This window comes from Balaenoptera ricei, chromosome 16 (assembly GCF_028023285.1).
Source record: "Balaenoptera ricei isolate mBalRic1 chromosome 16, mBalRic1.hap2, whole genome shotgun sequence".
Taxonomy (NCBI): domain Eukaryota; kingdom Metazoa; phylum Chordata; class Mammalia; order Artiodactyla; family Balaenopteridae; genus Balaenoptera; species Balaenoptera ricei.
In genome coordinates this window covers 86,328,480-86,350,225 of record NC_082654.1, presented here as the reverse complement: position 1 = coordinate 86,350,225, position 21,746 = coordinate 86,328,480, and the positions used below count along the sequence as shown (strand labels likewise).

The following is a 21,746-nucleotide window of genomic DNA, read 5'->3' as shown; positions in this document are numbered from 1 at the left end:
TCACATACCTGTGATGGGGAGAGAGCTGGGGGCTGTTACTCACCTGTGATGGGAGGAGAGATAGGGGCTGTCTATCACCTGTGATGGGGAGGGAGCTGGGGGCTGTCACATACCTGTGATGGGGAGAGAGTTATGGGCTGTCAGGCACCTGTGATGCGGAGACAGCTGGGGGCTGTCACATACCTATGATGGGGAGAGACCTGGGGGCTGTCACTCCCCTGTCATGGGGAGAGACCTGGGGCTGTCACACAACTGTGATGGGGAGAGAGCTGGGGGCTGTCACTCACCTGTAATGGGCAGAGAGCTGGGGGCTGTAACACACCTGTAAAGGGGATATGGATGGGGACTGTCAAACACCTGTGATGGGAAGTGAGCTAGGGCTCACACATATAAGTGATGCGGAGACAAGTCCTGGCTGTCACATACCTGTGATGTGGAGACATCTGGGGCCTATCATATTCCTGTGTTGGAGAGAGAGTTGGGGGCTGCCAGGCACCTGTGATGCGGAAACAGCTGGAGGCTGTCACATACCTGTGATGGGGAGAGAGTTGGGGGCTCTCGGGCACCTATGATGTGGAGACACCTGGGGGCTGTCACATACCTGTGATGGGGAGAGAGATGGGGTCTGTCTCTCACCTGTGATGGGGAGAGAGCTGGGGGCTGTCATCCACCTGTGAATGGGAGAGACTTGGGCTTTGTGACGCACCTGTTATATGGAGACAGCTCGGGACGTCACACACCTGTGATGGGGAGAGACCTTGGGCTTGTCACATACATGTGATGTGGAGACAGCTGGGGTCTATTACATACCTATAATGGGGAGACAATTGGGGGCTGTCACATACCTGTGATGGGGAGAGAGTTGGGGGCTGTCACGCACCTGTGAGTTGGAGAGAGATGGGGACTGTCAAACAGCTATGATATGGAGAGAGCTGGGGGCTGTCACATACCTGTGATGGGGAGAGAGCTGGGGGCTGTTACTCACCTGTGATGGGAGGAGAGATAGGGGCTGTCTATCACCTTTGATGGGGAAGGAGCTTGGGGCTGTCACATACTTGTGATAGGGAGAGACCTGGGGGCTGTCACTCCCCTGTCATGGGGAGAGACCTGGGGCTGTCACACACCTGTGATGGGGAGAGAGCTGGGGGCTGTCACTCACCTGTAATGGGCAGAGAGCTGGGGGCTGTCACACACCTGTGAAGGGAAGAGAGCTGGGCGTTGTCACGCACCTGTGATATGGAGACAGCTGGGAAAGGTCACACACCTGTGATGGGGAGAGAGCTTGGGGTTGTCACATACCTGTTATGTGGAGACAGCTGGGGGCTCTCACCTATAATGGGGAGACAACTGGGTGCTGTCATATACCTGTGATGTGGAGACAGCTGGAGCCTGTCATATACCTGTGATGGGGAGAGAGTTGGGGCCTGTCACGCACCTCTGTGGTGGAGCCAGCTGGGGGCTGTCACATACCTGTGATGGGGAGAGCGCTGGGGGTTGTTACTCACCTGTAATGGGGAGAGAGCTGGGGGCTGTCACACACCTGTGATGAGGAAAGAGATGGGGAATGTCAAACACCTGTGATGGGGAGAGAGATGGGGGCTGTCACATACCTGTGATGGGGAGAGAGCTGGGGCTGTCACACACCTGTGATATGGAGACAGCTGGGGACGGTCACACACCTGTGATGGGGAGAGAGTTGTGGGCTTTCAGGCACCTGTGATGCGGAAAAAGCTGGGGGCTGTCACATACCTGTGATGGGGAGAGAGCTGGGGGCTGTCACTCACCTGTGATGGGCAGATAGCTGGGGGCTGTCACACACCTGTAAAGGGGATATGGATGGGGACTCAAAAACACCTGTGATGGGAAGTGAGCTGTGGGTCAACACATATAAGTGATGCGGAGACAAGTCCTGGCTGTCACATACCTGTGATGTGGAGACAGCTGGGGCCTATCATAGACCTGTGATGGAGAGAGAGTTGGGGGCTGCCAGGCACCTGTGATGCGGAAACAGCTGGGGGCTGTCACATACCTGTGATGGGGAGAGAGATGGGGTCTGTCTCTCACCTGTGATGGGGAGAGAGCTGGGGGCTGTCACGCACCTGTGAATGGGAGAGACTTGGGCTTTGTGACGCACCTGTTACATGGAGACAGCTGGGGACGTCACACACCTGTGATGGGGAGAGACCTTGGGCTTGTCACATACATGTGATGTGGAGACAGCTGGGCTCTATTACATACCTATAATGGGGAGACAATTGGGGGCTGTCACATACCTGTGATGGGGAGAGAGTTGGGGGCTGTCACGCACCTGTGAGGTGGAGAGAGATGGGGACTTTCAAACACCTATGATACGGAGAGATCTGGGGGCTGTCACATACCTGTGATGGGGAGAGAGCTGGGGGCTGTTACTCACCTGTGATGGGAGGAGAGATAGGGGCTGTCTATCACCTGTGATGGGGAGGGAGCTGGGGGCTGTCACATACATGTGATGCGGAGACAGCTGGTGTCTTTCAGATACCTGTGATGTGGAGACAGTTGGGGGCTGACACATACCTGTGATGGGGAGAAAGGTGGGGCCTGTCAGGCACCTGTGACGAGGAGACAGCTGGGGGCTGTCAGATACCTAAGATGGGGAGAGAGATGGGGACTGTCACATACCTGTGTCGCTGAGACACCTGGGGGTTGTCACATACCTGTGATGAGGAGAGAGCTGGAGGCTGCCACTAAGCTGTGATGGGGAGAAAGAAGGGGGATGTCAGATACCTGTGATGGGGATAAAGATGGGGTCTCTAACTCACCTGGGATGGAGAGAGAGATGGGGACTGTCACATACCTGTGTCACTGAGACAGCTGGGGGTTGTCACATACCTGTGATGGGGAGAGAGCGGGAGACTGCCAATCACCTGTGATGGGGAGAAAGATGGGGTCTCTAACTCACCTGGGATGGGGAGAGAGCTGGGTGCTGTCACCCACCTTTGAAGGGAAGAGAGCTGGGCGTTGTCACGCACCTGTGATATGGAGACTGCTGGGAAAGGTCACACACCTGTGATGGGGAGAGAGCTTGGGGTTGTCACATACCTGTTATGTGGAGACAGCTGGGAGCTGTCACCTATAATGGGGAGACAGCTGGGTGCTGTCATATACCTGTGATGTGGGGACAGCTGGAGCGTGTCATATACCTGTGATGGGGAGAGAGTTGGGGGCTGTCACGCACCTCTGTGGTGGAGCCAGCTGGGGGCTGTCATATACCTGTGATGGGGAGAGCGCTGGGGGTTGTTACTCACCTGTAATGGGATGAGAGGTGGGGCTGTCAATCACCTGTGAAGGGGAGCGAGCTGGGGACTGTCACTCAACTGTGATATGGAGACAGCAGGGGACGGTCACACACCTGTGATGGGGAGAGAGTTGGGGGCTTTCAGGCACCTGTGATGCGGAAAAAGCTGGGGGCTGTCACATACCTGCGATGGGGAGAGAGCTGGGGGCTATCACTCACCTGTGATGGGCAGATAGCTGGGGGCTGTCACACACCTGTAAAGGGGATATGGATGGGGACTGTCAAACACCTGTGATGGGAAGTGAGCTGGGGCTCACACATAGAAGTGATGCGGAGACAAGTCCTGGCTGTCACATACCTGTGATGTGGAGACAGCTGGGGCCTATCATATTCCTGTGTTGGAGAGAGAGTTGGGGGCTGCCAGGCACCTGTGATGCGGAAACAGCTGGAGGCTGTCACATACCTGTGATGGGGAGAGAGTTGGGGGCTCTCGGGCACCTATGATGTGGAGACACCTGGGGGCTGTCACATACCTGTGATGGGGAGAGAGATGGGGTCTGTCTCTCACCTGTGATGGGGAGAGAGCTGGGGGCTGTCACCCACCTGTGAATGGGAGAGACTTGGGCTTTGTGACGCACCTGTTATATGGAGACAGCTCGGGACGTCACACACCTGTGATGCGGAGAGACCTTGGGCTTGTCACATACATGTGATGTGGAGACAGCTGGGGTCTATTACATACCTATAATGGGGAGACAATTGGGGGCTGTCACATACCTGTGATGGGGAGAGAGTTGGGGGCTGTCACGCACCTGTGAGGTGGAGAGAGATGGGGACTGTCAAACAGCTATGATATGGAGAGAGCTGGGGGCTGTCACATACCTGTGATGGGGAGAGAGCTGGGGGCTGTTACCTGTGATGGGAGGAGAGATAGGGGCTGTCTATCACCTTTGATGGGGAGGGAGCTGGGGGCTGTCACATACCTGTGATGGGGAGAGAGTTATGGGCTGTCAGGCACCTGTGATGCGGAGACAGCTGGGGGCTGTCCCATACCTATGATGGGGAGAAACCTGGGGGCTGTCACTCCCCTGTCATGGGGAGAGACCTGGGGCTGTCACACACCTGTGATGGAGAGAGAGCTGGGGGCTGTCACTCACCTGTAATGGGCAGAGAGCTGGGGGCTGTCACACACCTGTGAAGGGAAGAGAGCTGGGAGTTTTCACGCACCTGTGATATGGAGACAGCTGGGAAAGGTCACACACCTGTGATGGGGAGAGAGCTTGGGGTTGTCACATACCTGTTATGTGGAGACAGCTGGGGGCTGTCACCTATAATGGGGAGACAGCTGGGTGCTGTCATATACCTGTGATGTGGAGACAGCTGGAGCCTGTCATATACCTGTGATGGGGAGAGAGTTGGGGGCTGTCACGCACCTCTGTGGTGGAGCCAGCTGGGGGCTGTCACATACCTGAGATGGGGAGAGCGCTGGGGGTTGTTACTCACCTGTAATGGGATGAGAGATGGGGCTGTCAATCACCTGTGAAGGGGAGAGAGCTGGGGACTGTCACTCAACTGTGATATGGAGACAGCAGGGGACGGTCACACACCTGTGATGGGGAGAGAGTTGGGGGCTTTCACGCACCTGTGATGGGGAGAGAGTTGGGGGCTGTCACGCACCTGTGAGGTGGAGAGAGATGGGGACTGTCAAACACCTATGATATGGAGAGAGCTGGGGGCTGTCACATACCTGTGATGGGGAGAGAGCTGGGGGCTGTCACCCACCTGTGAAGGGGAGAGACTTGGGCTTTGTGACGCACCTGTTATATGGAGACAGCTCGGGACGTCACACACCTGTGATGCGGAGAGACCTTGGGCTTGTCACATACATGTGATGTGGAGACAGCTGGGGTCTATTACATACCTATAATGGGGAGACAATTGGGGGCTGTCACATACCTGTGATGGGGAGAGAGTTGGGGGCTGTCACGCACCTGTGAGGTGGAGAGAGATGGGGACTGTCAAACAGCTATGATATGGAGAGAGCTGGGAGCTGTCACATACCTGTGATGGGGAGAGAGCTGGGGGCTGTTACTCACCTGTTATGGGAGGAGAGATAGGGGCTGTCTATCACCTGTGATGGGGAGGGAGCTGGGGGCTGTCACATACATGTGATGCGGAGACAGCTGGTGTCTTTCAGATACCTGTGATGTGGAGACAGTTGGGGGCTGACACATACCTGTGATGGGGAGAAAGGTGGGGCCTGTCAGGCACCTGTGACGAGGAGACAGCTGGGGGCTGTCAGATACCTAAGATGGGGAGAGAGATGGGGACTGTCACATACCTGTGTCGCTGAGACACCTGGGGGTTGTCACATACCTGTGATGAGGAGAGAGCTGGAGGCTGCCACTAAGCTGTGATGGGGAGAAAGAAGGGGGATGTCAGATACCTGAGATGGGGAGAGAGATGGGGACTGTCACAAACCTGTGTCGCTGAGACAGCTGGGGACGGTCACATACTTATGATGGGGAGAGAGCTGGAGGCTGCCACTCACCTGTGATGGGGATAAAGATGGGGTCTCTAACTCACCTGGGATGGAGAGAGAGATGGGGACTGTCACATACCTGTGTCACTGAGACAGCTGGGGGTTGTCACATACCTGTGATGGGGAGAGAGCGGGAGACTGCCACTCACCTGTAATGGGGAGAAAGATGGGGTCTCTAACTCACCTGGGATGGGGAGAGAGCTGGGTGCTGTCACCCACCTTTGAAGGGAAGAGAGCTGGGCGTTGTCACGCACCTGTGATATGGAGACAGCTGGGAAAGGTCACACACCTGTGATGGGGAGAGAGCTTGGGGTTGTCACATACCTGTTATGTGGAGACAGCTGGGAGCTGTCACCTATAATGGGGAGACAGCTGGGTGCTGTCATATACCTGTGATGTGGAGACAGCTGGAGCGTGTCATATACCTGTGATGGGGAGAGAGTTGGGGGCTGTCACGCACCTCTGAGGTGGAGACAGCTGGGGGCTGTCACATACCTGTGATGGGGAGAGCGCTGGGGGTTGTTACTCAACTGTAATGGGGAGAGAGCTGGGGGCTGTCACACACCTGTGATGAGGAAAGAGATGGGGAATGTCAAACACCTGTGATGGGGAGAGAGTTGGGGGCTGTCACATACCTGTGATGGGGAGAGAGCTGGGGCTGTCACACACCTGTGATATGGAGACAGCTGGGGACGGTCACACACCTGTGATGGGGAGAGAGTTGGGGGCTTTCAGGCAACTGTGATGCGGAAAAAGCTGGGGGCTGTCACATACCTGTGATGGGGAGAGAGCTGGGGGCTGTCACTCACCTGTGATGGGCAGATAGCTGGGGGCTGTCACACACCTGTAAAGGGGATATGGATGGGGACTCAAAAACACCTGTGATGGGAAGTGAGCTGTGGCTCAACACATATAAGTGATGCGGAGACAAGTCCTGGCTGTCACATACCTGTGATGTGGAGACAGCTGGGGCCTATCATAGACCTGTGATGGAGAGAGAGTTGGGGGCTGCCAGGCACCTGTGATGCGGAAACAGCTGGGGGCTGTCACATACCTGTCATGGGGAGAGAGATGGGGTCTGTCTCTCACCTGTGATGGGGAGAGAGCTGGGGGCTGTCACGCACCTGTGAATGGGTGAGACTTGGGCTTTGTGACGCACCTGTTACATGGAGACAGCTGGGGACGTCACACACCTGTGATGGGGAGAGACCTTGGGCTTGTCACATACATGTGATGTGGAGACAGCTGGGCTCTATTACATACCTATAATTGGGAGACAATTGGGGGCTGTCACATACCTGTGATGTGGAGAGAGTTGGGGGCTGTCACGCACCTGTGAGGTGGAGAGAGATGGGGACTTTCAAACACCTATGATACGCAGAGATCTGGGGGCTGTCACATACCTGTGATGGGGAGAGAGCTGGGGGCTGTTACTCACCTGTGATGGGAGGAGAGATAGGGGCTGTCTATCACCTGTGATGGGGAGGGTGCTGGGGGCTGTCACATACATGTGATGCGGAGACAGCTGGTGTCTTTCAGATACCTGTGATGTGGAGACAGTTGGGGGCTGACACATACCTGTGATGGGGAGAAAGGTGGGGCCTGTCAGGCACCTGTGACGAGGAGACAGCTGGGGGCTGTCAGATACCTAAGATGGGGAGAGAGATGGGGACTGTCACATACCTGTGTCGCTGAGACACCTGGGGGTTGTCACATACCTGTGATGAGGAGAGAGCTGGAGGCTGACACTAAGCTGTGATGGGGAGAAAGAAGGGGGATGTCAGATACCTGTGATGGGGATAAAGATGGGGTCTCTAACTCACCTGGGATGGAGAGAGAGATGGGGACTGTCACATACCTGTGTCACTGAGACAGCTGGGGGTTGTCACATACCTGTGATGGGGAGAGAGCGGGAGACTGCCAATCACCTGTGATGGGGAGAAAGATGGGGTCTCTAACTCACCTGGGATGGGGAGAGAGCTGGGTGCTGTCACCCACCTTTGAAGGGAAGAGAGCTGGGCGTTGTCACGCACCTGTGATATGGAGACAGCTGGGAAAGGTCACACACCTGTGATGGGGAGAGAGCTTGGGGTTGTCACATACCTGTTATGTGGAGACAGCTGGGAGCTGTCACCTATAATGGGGAGACAGCTGGGTGCTGTCATATACCTGTGATGTGGGGACAGCTGGAGCGTGTCATATACCTGTGATGGGGAGAGAGTTGGGGGCTGTCACGCACCTCTGTGGTGGAGCCAGCTGGGGGCTGTCATATACCTGTGAAGGGGAGCGAGCTGGGGACTGTCACTCAACTGTGATATGGAGACAGCAGGGGACGGTCACACACCTGTGATGGGGAGAGAGTTGGGGGCTTTCAGGCACCTGTGATGCGGAAAAAGCTGGGGGCTGTCACATACCTGCGATGGGGAGAGAGCTGGGGGCTATCACTCACCTGTGATGGGCAGATAGCTGGGGGCTGTCACACACCTGTAAAGGGGATATGGATGGGGACTGTCAAACACCTGTGATGGGAAGTGAGCTGGGGCTCACACATAGAAGTGATGCGGAGACAAGTCCTGGCTGTCACATACCTGTGATGTGGAGACAGCTGGGGCCTATCATATTCCTGTGTTGGAGAGAGAGTTGGGGGCTGCCAGGCACCTGTGATGCGGAAACAGCTGGAGGCTGTCACATACCTGTGATGGGGAGAGAGTTGGGGGCTCTCGGGCACCTATGATGTGGAGACACCTGGGGGCTGTCACATACCTGTGATGGGGAGAGAGATGGGGTCTGTCTCTCACCTGTGATGGGGAGAGAGCTGGGGGCTGTCACCCACCTGTGAATGGGAGAGACTTGGGCTTTGTGACGCACCTGTTATATGGAGACAGCTCGGGACGTCACACACCTGTGATGCGGAGAGACCTTGGGCTTGTCACATACATGTGATTTGGAGACAGCTGGGGTCTATTACATACCTATAATGGGGAGACAATTGGGGGCGGTCACATACCTGTGATGGGGAGAGAGTTGGGGGCTGTCACGCACCTGTGAGGTGGAGAGAGATGGGGACTGTCAAACAGCTATGATATGGAGAGAGCTGGGGGCTGTCACATACCTGTGATGGGGAGAGAGCTGGGGGCTGTCACCCACCTGTGAAGGGGAGAGACCTGGGCTTTGTGACGCACCTGTTATATGGAGACAGCTCGGGACGTCACACACCTGTGATGCGGAGAGACCTTGGGCTTGTCACATACATGTGATGTGGAGACAGCTGGGGTCTATTACATACCTATAATGGGGAGACAATTGGGGGCTGTCACATATCTGTGATGGGGAGAGAGTTGGGGGCTGTCACGCACCTGTGAGGTGGAGAGAGATGGGGACTGTCAAACACCTATGATATGGAGAGAGCTGGGGGCTGTCACATACCTGTGATGGGGAGAGAGCTGGGGGCTGTTACTCACCTGTTATGGGAGGAGAGATAGGGGCTGTCTATCACCTGTGATGGGGAGGGAGCTGGGGGCTGTCACATACATGTGATGCGGAGACAGCTGGTGTCTTTCAGATACCTGTGATGTGGAGACAGTTGGGGGCTGACACATACCTGTGATGGGGAGAAAGGTGGGGCCTGTCAGGCACCTGTGACGAGGAGACAGCTGGGGGCTGTCAGATACCTAAGATGGGGAGAGAGATGGGGACTGTCACATACCTGTGTCGCTGAGACACCTGGGGGTTGTCACATACCTGTGATGAGGAGAGAGCTGGAGGCTGCCACTAAGCTGTGATGGGGAGAAAGAAGGGGGATGTCAGATACCTGAGATGGGGAGAGAGATGGGGACTGTCACAAACCTGTGTCGCTGAGACAGCTGGGGACGGTCACATACTTATGATGGGGAGAGAGCTGGAGGCTGCCACTCACCTGTGATGGGGATAAAGATGGGGTCTCTAACTCACCTGGGATGGAGAGAGAGATGGGGACTGTCACATACCTGTGTCACTGAGACAGCTGGGGGTTGTCACATACCTGTGATGGGGAGAGAGCGGGAGACTGCCACTCACCTGTAATGGGGAGAAAGATGGGGTCTCTAACTCACCTGGGATGGGGAGAGAGCTGGGTGCTGTCACCCACCTTTGAAGGGAAGAGAGCTGGGCGTTGTCACGCACCTGTGATATGGAGACAGCTGGGAAAGGTCACACACCTGTGATGGGGAGAGAGCTTGGGGTTGTCACATACCTGTTATGTGGAGACAGCTGGGAGCTGTCACCTATAATGGGGAGACAGCTGGGTGCTGTCATATACCTGTGATGTGGAGACAGCTGGAGCGTGTCATATACCTGTGATGGGGAGAGAGTTGGGGGCTGTCACGCACCTCTGAGGTGGAGACAGCTGGGGGCTGTCACATACCTGTGATGGGGAGAGCGCTGGGGGTTGTTACTCAACTGTAATGGGGAGAGAGCTGGGGGCTGTCACACACCTGTGATGAGGAAAGAGATGGGGAATGTCAAACACCTGTGATGGGGAGAGAGTTGGGGGCTGTCACATACTTGTGATGGGGAGAGAGCTGGGGCTGTCACACACCTGTGATATGGAGACAGCTGGGGACGGTCACACACCTGTGATGGGGAGAGAGTTGGGGGCTTTCAGGCACCTGTGATGCGGAAAAAGCTGGGGGCTGTCACATACCTGTGATGGGGAGAGAGCTGGGGGCTGTCACTCACCTGTGATGGGCAGATAGCTGGGGGCTGTCACACACCTGTAAAGGGGATATGGATGGGGACTCAAAAACACCTGTGATGGGAAGTGAGCTGTGGCTCAACACATATAAGTGATGTGGAGACAAGTCCTGGCTGTCACATACCTGTGATGTGGAGACAGCTGGGGCCTATCATAGACCTGTGATGGAGAGAGAGTTGGGGGCTGCCAGGCACCTGTGATGCGGAAACAGCTGGGGGCTGTCACATACCTGTGATGGGGAGAGAGATGGGGTCTGTCTCTCACCTGTGATGGGGAGAGAGCTGGGGGCTGTCACGCACCTGTGAATGGGTGAGACTTGGGCTTTGTGACGCACCTGTTACATGGAGACAGCTGGGGACGTCACACACCTGTGATTGGGAGAGACCTTGGGATTGTCACATACATGTGATGTGGAGACAGCTGGGCTCTATTACATACCTATAATTGGGAGACAATTGGGGGCTGTCACATACCTGTGATGGGGAGAGAGTTGGGGGCTGTCACGCACCTGTGAGGTGGAGAGAGATGGGGACTTTCAAACACCTATGATACGCAGAGATCTGGGGGCTGTCACATACCTGTGATGGGGAGAGAGCTGGGGGCTGTTACTCACCTGTGATGGGAGGAGAGATAGGGGCTGTCTATCACCTGTGATGGGGAGGGAGCTGGGGGCTGTCACATACATGTGATGCGGAGACAGCTGGTGTCTTTCAGATACCTGTGATGTGGAGACAGTTGGGGGCTGACACATACCTGTGATGGGGAGAAAGGTGGGGCCTGTCAGGCACCTGTGACGAGGAGACAGCTGGGGGCTGTCAGATACCTAAGATGGGGAGAGAGATGGGGACTGTCACATACCTGTGTCGCTGAGACACCTGGGGGTTGTCACATACCTGTGATGAGGAGAGAGCTGGAGGCTGCCACTAAGCTGTGATGGGGAGAAAGAAGGGGGATGTCAGATACCTGAGATGGGGAGAGAGATGGGGACTGTCACAAACCTGTGTCGCTGAGACAGCTGGGGACGGTCACATACCTGTGATGGGGAGAGAGCTGGAGGCTGCAACTCACCTGTGATGGGGATAAAGATGGGGTGTCTAACTCACCTGGGATGGGGAGAGAGATGGGGACTGTCACATACCTGTGTCACTGAGACAGCTGGGGGTTGTCACATACCTGTGATGGGGAGAGAGATGGGGTCTGTCTCTCACCTGTGATGGGGAGAGAGCTGGGGGCTGTCACCCACCTGTGAATGGGAGAGACTTGGGCTTTGTGACGCACCTGTTATATGGAGACAGCTCGGGACGTCACACACCTGTGATGCGGAGAGACCTTGGGCTTGTCACATACATGTGATGTGGAGACAGCTGGGGTCTATTACATACCTATAATGGGGAGACAATTGGGGGCTGTCACATACCTGTGATGGGGAGAGAGTTGGGGGCTGTCACGCACCTGTGAGGTGGAGAGAGATGGGGACTGTCAAACACCTATGATATGGAGAGAGCTGGGGGCTGTCACATACCTGTGATGGGGAGAGAGCTGGGGGCTGTTACTCACCTGTGATGGGAGGAGAGATAGGGGCTGTCTATCACCTTTGATGGGGAGGGAGCTGGGGGCTGTCACATACCTGTGATGAGGAGAGAGTTATGGGCTGTCAGGCACCTGTGATGCGGAGACAGCTGGGGGCTGTCACATACCTATGATGGGGAGAGACCTGGGGGCTGTCACTCGCCTGTCATGGGGAGAGACCTGGGGCTGTCACACACCTGTGATGGGGAGAGAGCTGGGGGCTGTCACTCACCTGTAATGGGCAGAGTGCTGGGGGCTATCACACACCTGTGAAGGGAAGAGAGCTGGGCGTTGTCACGCACCTGTGATACGGAGACACCTGGGAAAGGTCACACACCTGTGATGGGGAGAGAGCTTGGGGTTGTCACATACCTGTTATGTGGAGACAGCTGGGGGCTCTCACCTATAATGGGGAGACAGCTGGGTGCTGTCATATACCTGTGATGTGGAGATAGCTGGAGCCTGTCATATACCTGTGATGGGGAGAGAGTTGGGGGCTGTCACGCACCTCTGAGGTGGAGACAGCTGGGGGCTGTCACATACCTGTGATGGGCAGAGCGCTGGGGGTTGTTATTCACCTGTAATGGGATGAGAGATGGGGCTGTCAATCACCTGTGAAGGGGAGCGAGCTGGGGACTGTCACTCAACTGTGATATGGAGACAGCAGGGGACGGTCACACACCTGTGATGGGGAGAGAGTTGGGGGCTTTCACGCACCTGTGATGCGGAAAAAGCTGGGGGCTGTCACATACCTGTGATGGGGAGAGAGGGGGGGCTTTCGGGCACCTATGATGTGGAGACACCTGGGGGCTGTCACATCCCTGTGATGGGGAGAGAGATGTTGTCTGTCTCTCACCTGTGATGGGGAGAGAGCTGGGGGCTGTCACCCACCTGTGAATGGGAGAGACTTGGGCTTTGTGACGCACCTGTTATATGGAGACAGCTCGGGACGTCACACACCTGTGATGGGGAGAGACCTTGGGCTTGTCACATACATGTGATGTGGAGACAGCTGGGGTCTATTACATACCTATAATGGGGAGACAATTGGGGGCTGTCACATGCCTGTGATGGGGAGAGAGTTGGGGGCTGTCACGCACCTGTGAGGTGGAGAGAGATGGGGACTGTCAAACAGCTATGATATGGAGAGAGCTGGGGGCTGTCACATACCTGTGATGGGGAGAGAGCTGGGGGCTGTTACTCACCTGTGATGGGAGGAGAGATAGGGGCTGTCTATCACCTGTGATGGGGAGGGAGCTGGGGGCTGTCACATACCTGTGATGGGGAGAGAGTTATGGGCTGTCAGGCACCTGTGATGCGGAGACAGCTGGGGGCTGTCACATACCTATGATGGGGAGAGACCTGGGGGCTGTCACTCCCCTGTCATGGGGAGAGACCTGGGGCTGTCACACAACTGTGATGGGGAGAGAGCTGGGGGCTGTCACTCACCTGTAATGGGCAGAGAGCTGGGGGCTGTCACACACCTGTAAAGGGGATATGGATGGGGACTGTCAAACACCTGTGATGGGAAGTGAGCTGGGGCTCACACATATAAGTGATGCGGAGACAAGTCCTGGCTGTCACATACCTGTGATGTGGAGACATCTGTGGCCTATCATATTCCTGTGTTGGAGAGAGAGTTGGGGGCTGCCAGGCACCTGTGATGCGGAAACAGCTGGAGGCTGTCACATACCTGTGATGGGGAGAGAGTTGGGGGCTCTCGGGCACCTATGATGTGGAGACACCTGGGGGCTGTCACATACCTGTGATGGGGAGAGAGATGGGGTCTGTCTCTCACCTGTGATGGGGAGAGAGCTGGGGGCTGTCACCCACCTGTGAATGGGAGAGACTTGGGCTTTGTGACGCACCTGTTATATGGAGACAGCTCGGGACGTCACACACCTGTGATGGGGAGAGACCTTGGGCTTGTCACATACATGTGATGTGGAGACAGCTGGGGTCTATTACATACCTATATTGGGGAGACAATTGGGGGCTGTCACATACCTGTGATGGGGAGAGAGTTGGGGGCTGTCACGGATCTGTGAGGTGGAGAGAGATGGGGACTGTCAAACAGCTATGATATGGAGAGAGCTGGGGGCTGTCACATACCTGTGATGGGGAGAGAGCTGGGGGCTGTTACTCACCTGTGATGGGAGGAGAGATAGGGGCTGTCTATCACCTTTGATGGGGAGGGAGCTGGGGGCTGTCACATACCTGTGATGGGGAGAGAGTTATGGGCTGTCAGGCACCTGTGATGCGGAGACAGCTGGGGGCTGTCACATACCTATGATGGGGAGAGACCTGGGGGCTGTCACTCCCCTGTCATGGGGAGAGACCTGGGGCTGTCACACACCTGTGATGGGGAGAGAGCTGGGGGCTGTCACTCACCTGTAATGGGCAGAGTGCTGGGGGCTATCACACACCTGTGAAGGGAAGAGAGCTGGGCGTTGTCACGCACCTGTGATACGGAGACACCTGGGAAAGGTCACACACCTGTGATGGGGAGAGAGCTTGGGGTTGTCACATACCTGTTATGTGGAGAGAGCTGGGGGCTCTCACCTATAATGGGGAGACAGCTGGGTGCTGTCATATACCTGTGATGTGGAGATAGCTGGAGCCTGTCATATACCTGTGATGGGGAGAGAGTTGGGGGCTGTCACGCACCTCTGAGGTGGAGACAGCTGGGGGCTGTCACATACCTGTGATGGGCAGAGCGCTGGGGGTTGTTATTCACCTGTAATGGGATGAGAGATGGGGCTGTCAATCACCTGTGAAGGGGAGCGAGCTGGGGACTGTCACTCAACTGTGATATGGAGACAGCAGGGGACGGTCACACACCTGTGATGGGGAGAGAGTTGGGGGCTTTCACGCACCTGTGATGCGGAAAAAGCTGGGGGCTGTCACATACCTGTGATGGGGAGAGAGGGGGGGCTCTCGGGCACCTATGATGTGGAGACACCTGGGGGCTGTCACATCCCTGTGATGGGGAGAGAGATGTTGTCTGTCTCTCACCTGTGATGGGGAGAGAGCTGGGGGCTGTCACCCACCTGTGAATGGGAGAGACTTGGGCTTTGTGACGCACCTGTTATATGGAGACAGCTCGGGACGTCACACACCTGTGATGGGGAGAGACCTTGGGCTTGTCACATACATGTGATGTGGAGACAGCTGGGGTCTATTACATACCTATAATGGGGAGACAATTGGGGGCTGTCACATGCCTGTGATGGGGAGAGAGTTGGGGGCTGTCACGCACCTGTGAGGTGGAGAGAGATGGGGACTGTCAAACAGCTATGATATGGAGAGAGCTGGGGGCTGTCACATACCTGTGATGGGGAGAGAGCTGGGGGCTGTTACTCACCTGTGATGGGAGGAGAGATAGGGGCTGTCTATCACCTGTGATGGGGAGGGAGCTGGGGGCTGTCACATACCTGTGATGGGGAGAGAGTTATGGGCTGTCAGGCACCTGTGATGCGGAGACAGCTGGGGGCTGTCACATACCTATGATGGGGAGAGACCTGGGGGCTGTCACTCCCCTGTCATGGGGAGAGACCTGGGGCTGTCACACAACTGTGATGGGGAGAGAGCTGGGGGCTGTCACTCACCTGTAATGGGCAGAGAGCTGGGGGCTGTCACACACCTGTAAAGGGGATATGGATGGGGACTGTCAAACACCTGTGATGGGAAGTGAGCTGGGGCTCACACATATAAGTGATGCGGAGACAAGTCCTGGCTGTCACATACCTGTGATGTGGAGACATCTGTGGCCTATCATATTCCTGTGTTGGAGAGAGAGTTGGGGGCTGCCAGGCACCTGTGATGCGGAAACAGCTGGAGGCTGTCACATACCTGTGATGGGGAGAGAGTTGGGGGCTCTCGGGCACCTATGATGTGGAGACACCTGGGGGCTGTCACATACCTGTGATGGGGAGAGAGATGGGGTCTGTCTCTCACCTGTGATGGGGAGAGAGCTGGGGGCTGTCACCCACCTGTGAATGGGAGAGACTTGGGCTTTGTGACGCACCTGTTATATGGAGACAGCTCGGGACGTCACACACCTGTGATGGGGAGAGACCTTGGGCTTGTCACATACATGTGATGTGGAGACAGCTGGGGTCTATTACATACCTATATTGGGGAGACAATTGGGGGCTGTCACATACCTGTGATGGGGAGAGAGTTGGGGGCTGTCACGGATCTGTGAGGTGGAGAGAGATGGGGACTGTCAAACAGCTATGATATGGAGAGAGCTGGGGGCTGTCACATACCTGTGATGGGGAGAGAGCTGGGGGCTGTTACTCACCTGTGATGGGAGGAGAGATAGGGGCTGTCTATCACCTTTGATGGGGAGGGAGCTGGGGGCTGTCACATACCTGTGATGGGGAGAGAGTTATGGGCTGTCAGGCACCTGTGATGCGGAGACAGCTGGGGGCTGTCACATACCTATGATGGGGAGAGACCTGGGGGCTGTCACTCCCCTGTCATGGGGAGAGACCTGGGGCTGTCACACACCTGTGATGGGGAGAGAGCTGGGGGCTGTCACTCACCTGTAATGGGCAGAGAGCTGGGGGCTGTCACACACCTGTGAAGGGAAGAGAGCTGGGCGTTTTCACGCACCTGTGATATGGAGACAGCTGGGAAAGTTCACACACCTTTGATGGGGAGAGAGCTTGGGGTTGTCACATACCTGTTATGTGGAGACAGCTGGGGGCTCTCACCTATAATGGGGAGACAGCTGGGTGCTGTCATATACCTGTGATGTGGAGACAGCTGGAGCCTGTCATATACCTGTGATGGGGAGAGAGTTGGGGGCTGTCACGCACCTCTGTGGTGGAGCCAGCTGGGGGCTGTCACATACCTGTGATGGGGAGAGCGCTGGGGGTTGTTACTCACCTGTAATGGGGAGAGAGCTGGGGGCTGTCACACACCTGTGATGAGGAAAGAGATGGGGAATGTCAAACACCTGTGATGGGGAGAGAGATGGGGGCTGTCATATACCTGTGATGGGGAGAGAGCTGGGGCTGTCACACACCTGTGATATGGAGACAGCTGGGGACGGTCACACACCTGTGATGGGGAGAGAGTTGGGGGCTTTCAGGCACCTGTGATGCGGAAAAAGCTGGGGGCTGTCACATACCTGTGATGGGGAGAGCGCTGGGGGTTGTTACTCACCTGTAATGGGATGAGAGATGGGGTTGTCAATCACCTGTGAAGGGGAGAGAGGTGGGGACTGTCACTCAACTGTGATATGGAGACAGCAGGGGACGGTCACACACCTGTGAATCGGAGAGAGTTGGGGGCTTTCAGGCACCTGTGATGCGGAAAAAGCTGGGGGCTGTCACATACCTGTGATGGGGAGAGAGCTGGGGGCTGTCACTCACCTGTGATGGGCAGATAGCTGGGGGCTGTCACACACCTGTAAAGGGGATATGGATGGGGACTCTCAAACACCTGTGATGGGAAGTGAGCTGTGGCTCAACACATATAAGTGATGCGGAGACAAGTCCTGGCTGTCACATACCTGTGATGTGGAGACAGCTGGGGCCTATCATATACCTGTGATGGAGAGAGAGTTGGGGGCTGCCAGGCACTTGTGATGCGGAAACAGCTGGGAGCTGTCACATACCTGTGATGGGGAGAGAGATGGGGTCTGTCTCTCACCTGTGATGGGGAGAGAGCTGGGGGCTGTTACTCACCTGTGATGGGAGGAGAGATAGGGGCTGTCTATCACCTGTGATGGGGAGGGAGCTGGGGGCTGTCACATACATGTGATGCGGAGACAGCTGGTGTCTTTCAGATACCTGTGATGTGGAGACAGTTGGGGGCTGACACATACCTGTGATGGGGAGAAAGGTGGGGCCTGTCAGGCACCTGTGACGAGGAGACAGCTGGGGGCTGTCAGATACCTAAGATGGGGAGAGAGATGGGGACTGTCACATACCTGTGTCGCTGAGACACCTGGGGGTTGTCACATACCTGTGATGAGGAGAGAGCTGGAGGCTGCCACTAAGCTGTGTGGGGAGAAAGAAGGGGGATGTCAGATACCTGAGATGGGGAGAGAGATGGGGACTGTCACAAACCTGTGTCGCTGAGACAGCTGGGGACGGTCACATACCTGTGATGGGGAGAGAGCTGGAGGCTGCCACTCACCTGTGATGGGGATAAAGATGGGGTCTCTAACTCACCTGGGATGGGGAGAGAGATGGGGACTGTCACATACCTGTGTCACTGAGACAGCTGGGGGTTGTCACATACCTGTGATGGGGAGAGTGTTGGGGGCTCTCGGGCACCTATGATGTGGAGACCCCTGGGGGCTGTCACATACCTGTGATGGGGAGAGAGATGGGGTCTGTCTCTCACCTGTGATGGGGAGAGAGCTGGGGGCTGTCACCCACCTGTGAATGGGAGAGACTGGGGCTTTGTGACGCACCTGTTATATGGAGACAGCTCGGGACGTCACACACCTGTGATGCGGAGAGACCTTGGGCTTGTCACATACATGTGATGTGGAGACAGCTGGGGTCTATTACATACCTATAATGGGGAGACAATTGGGGGCTGTCACATACCTGTGATGGGGAGAGAGTTGGGGGCTGTCACGCACCTGTGAGGTGGAGAGAGATGGGGACTGTCAAACAGCTATGATATGGAGAGAGCTGGGGGCTGTCACATACCTGTGATGGGGAGAGAGCTGGGGGCTGTTACTCACCTGTGATGGGAGGAGAGATAGGGGCTGTCTATCACCTGTGATGGGGAGGGAGCTGGGGGCTGTCACATACCTGTGATGGGGAGAGAGTTATGGGCTGTCAGGCACCTGTGATGCGGAGACAGCTGGGGGCTGTCACATACCTATGATGGGGAGAGACCTGGGGGCTGTCACTCCCCTGTCATGGGGAGAGACCTGGGGCTGTCACACAACTGTGATGGGGAGAGAGCTGGGGGCTGTCACTCACCTGTAATGGGCAGAGAGCTGGGGGCTGTCACACACCTGTAAAGGGGATATGGATGGGGACTGTCAAACACCTGTGATGGGAAGTGAGCTGGGGCTCACACATATAAGTGATGCGGAGACAAGTCCTGGCTGTCACATACCTGTGATGTGGAGACATCTGTGGCCTATCATATTCCTGTGTTGGAGAGAGAGTTGGGGGCTGCCAGGCACCTGTGATGCGGAAACAGCTGGAGGCTGTCACATACCTGTGATGGGGAGAGAGTTGGGGGCTCTCGGGCACCTATGATGTGGAGACACCTGGGGGCTGTCACATACCTGTGATGGGGAGAGAGATGGGGTCTGTCTCTCACCTGTGATGGGGAGAGAGCTGGGGGCTGTCACCCACCTGTGAATGGGAGAGACTTGGGCTTTGTGACGCACCTGTTATATGGAGACAGCTCGGGACGTCACACACCTGTGATGGGGAGAGACCTTGGGCTTGTCACATACATGTGATGTGGAGACAGCTGGGGTCTATTACATACCTATATTGGGGAGACAATTGGGGGCTGTCACATACCTGTGATGGGGAGAGAGTTGGGGGCTGTCACGGATCTGTGAGGTGGAGAGAGATGGGGACTGTCAAACAGCTATGATATGGAGAGAGCTGGGGGCTGTCACATACCTGTGATGGGGAGAGAGCTGGGGGCTGTTACTCACCTGTGATGGGAGGAGAGATAGGGGCTGTCTATCACCTTTGATGGGGAGGGAGCTGGGGGCTGTCACATACCTGTGATGGGGAGAGAGTTATGGGCTGTCAGGCACCTGTGATGCGGAGACAGCTGGGGGCTGTCACATACCTATGATGGGGAGAGACCTGGGGGCTGTCACTCCCCTGTCATGGGGAGAGACCTGGGGCTGTCACACACCTGTGATGGGGAGAGAGCTGGGGGCTGTCACTCACCTGTAATGGGCAGAGAGCTGGGGGCTGTCACACACCTGTGAAGGGAAGAGAGCTGGGCGTTTTCACGCACCTGTGATATGGAGACAGCTGGGAAAGTTCACACACCTTTGATGGGGAGAGAGCTTGGGGTTGTCACATACCTGTTATGTGGAGACAGCTGGGGGCTCTCACCTATAATGGGGAGACAGCTGGGTGCTGTCATATACCTGTGATGTGGAGACAGCTGGAGCCTGTCATATACCTGTGATGGGGAGAGAGTTGGGGGCTGTCACGCACCTCTGTGGTGGAGCCAGCTGGGGGCTGTCACATACCTGTGATGGGGAGAGCGCTGGGGGTTGTTACTCACCTGTAATGGGGAGAGAGCTGGGGGCTGTCACACACCTGTGATGAGGAAAGAGATGGGGAATGTCAAACACCTGTGATGGGGAGAGAGATGGGGGCTGTCATATACCTGTGATGGGGAGAGAGCTGGGGCTGTCACACACCTGTGATATGGAGACAGCTGGGGACGGTCACACACCTGTGATGGGGAGAGAGTTGGGGGCTTTCAGGCACCTGTGATGCGGAAAAAGCTGGGGGCTGTCACATACCTGTGATGGGGAGAGAGCTGGGGGCTGTCACTCACCTGTGATGGGCAGATAGCTGGGGGCTGTCACACACCTGTAAAGGGGATATGGATGGGGACTCTCAAACACCTGTGATGGGAAGTGAGCTGTGGCTCAACACATATAAGTGATGCGGAGACAAGTCCTGGCTGTCACATACCTGTGATGTGGAGACAGCTGGGGCCTATCATATACCTGTGATGGAGAGAGAGTTGGGGGCTGCCAGGCACTTGTGATGCGGAAACAGCTGGGAGCTGTCACATACCTGTGATGGGGAGAGAGATGGGGTCTGTCTCTCACCTGTGATGGGGAGAGAGCTGGGGGCTGTTACTCACCTGTGATGGGAGGAGAGATAGGGGCTGTCTATCACCTGTGATGGGGAGGGAGCTGGGGGCTGTCACATACATGTGATGCGGAGACAGCTGGTGTCTTTCAGATACCTGTGATGTGGAGACAGTTGGGGGCTGACACATACCTGTGATGGGGAGAAAGGTGGGGCCTGTCAGGCACCTGTGACGAGGAGACAGCTGGGGGCTGTCAGATACCTAAGATGGGGAGAGAGATGGGGACTGTCACATACCTGTGTCGCTGAGACACCTGGGGGTTGTCACATACCTGTGATGAGGAGAGAGCTGGAGGCTGCCACTAAGCTGTGTGGGGAGAAAGAAGGGGGATGTCAGATACCTGAGATGGGGAGAGAGATGGGGACTGTCACAAACCTGTGTCGCTGAGACAGCTGGGGACGGTCACATACCTGTGATGGGGAGAGAGCTGGAGGCTGCCACTCACCTGTGATGGGGATAAAGATGGGGTCTCTAACTCACCTGGGATGGGGAGAGAGATGGGGACTGTCACATACCTGTGTCACTGAGACAGCTGGGGGTTGTCACATACCTGTGATGGGGAGAGTGTTGGGGGCTCTCGGGCACCTATGATGTGGAGACCCCTGGGGGCTGTCACATACCTGTGATGGGGAGAGAGATGGGGTCTGTCTCTCACCTGTGATGGGGAGAGAGCTGGGGGCTGTCACCCACCTGTGAATGGGAGAGACTGGGGCTTTGTGACGCACCTGTTATATGGAGACAGCTCGGGACGTCACACACCTGTGATGCGGAGAGACCTTGGG

General features: G+C 56.2%; 1 protein-coding gene across 1 annotated transcript in view; it reads right to left on the bottom strand.

Moving 5' to 3' along the window:
• The window catches only part of LOC132350457 (myosin-8-like), a 106,370-nt gene that overhangs the window by 26,605 nt on the left and 58,019 nt on the right, over positions 1–21,746 (bottom strand). The gene's annotated exons all lie outside the window — the stretch shown is intronic.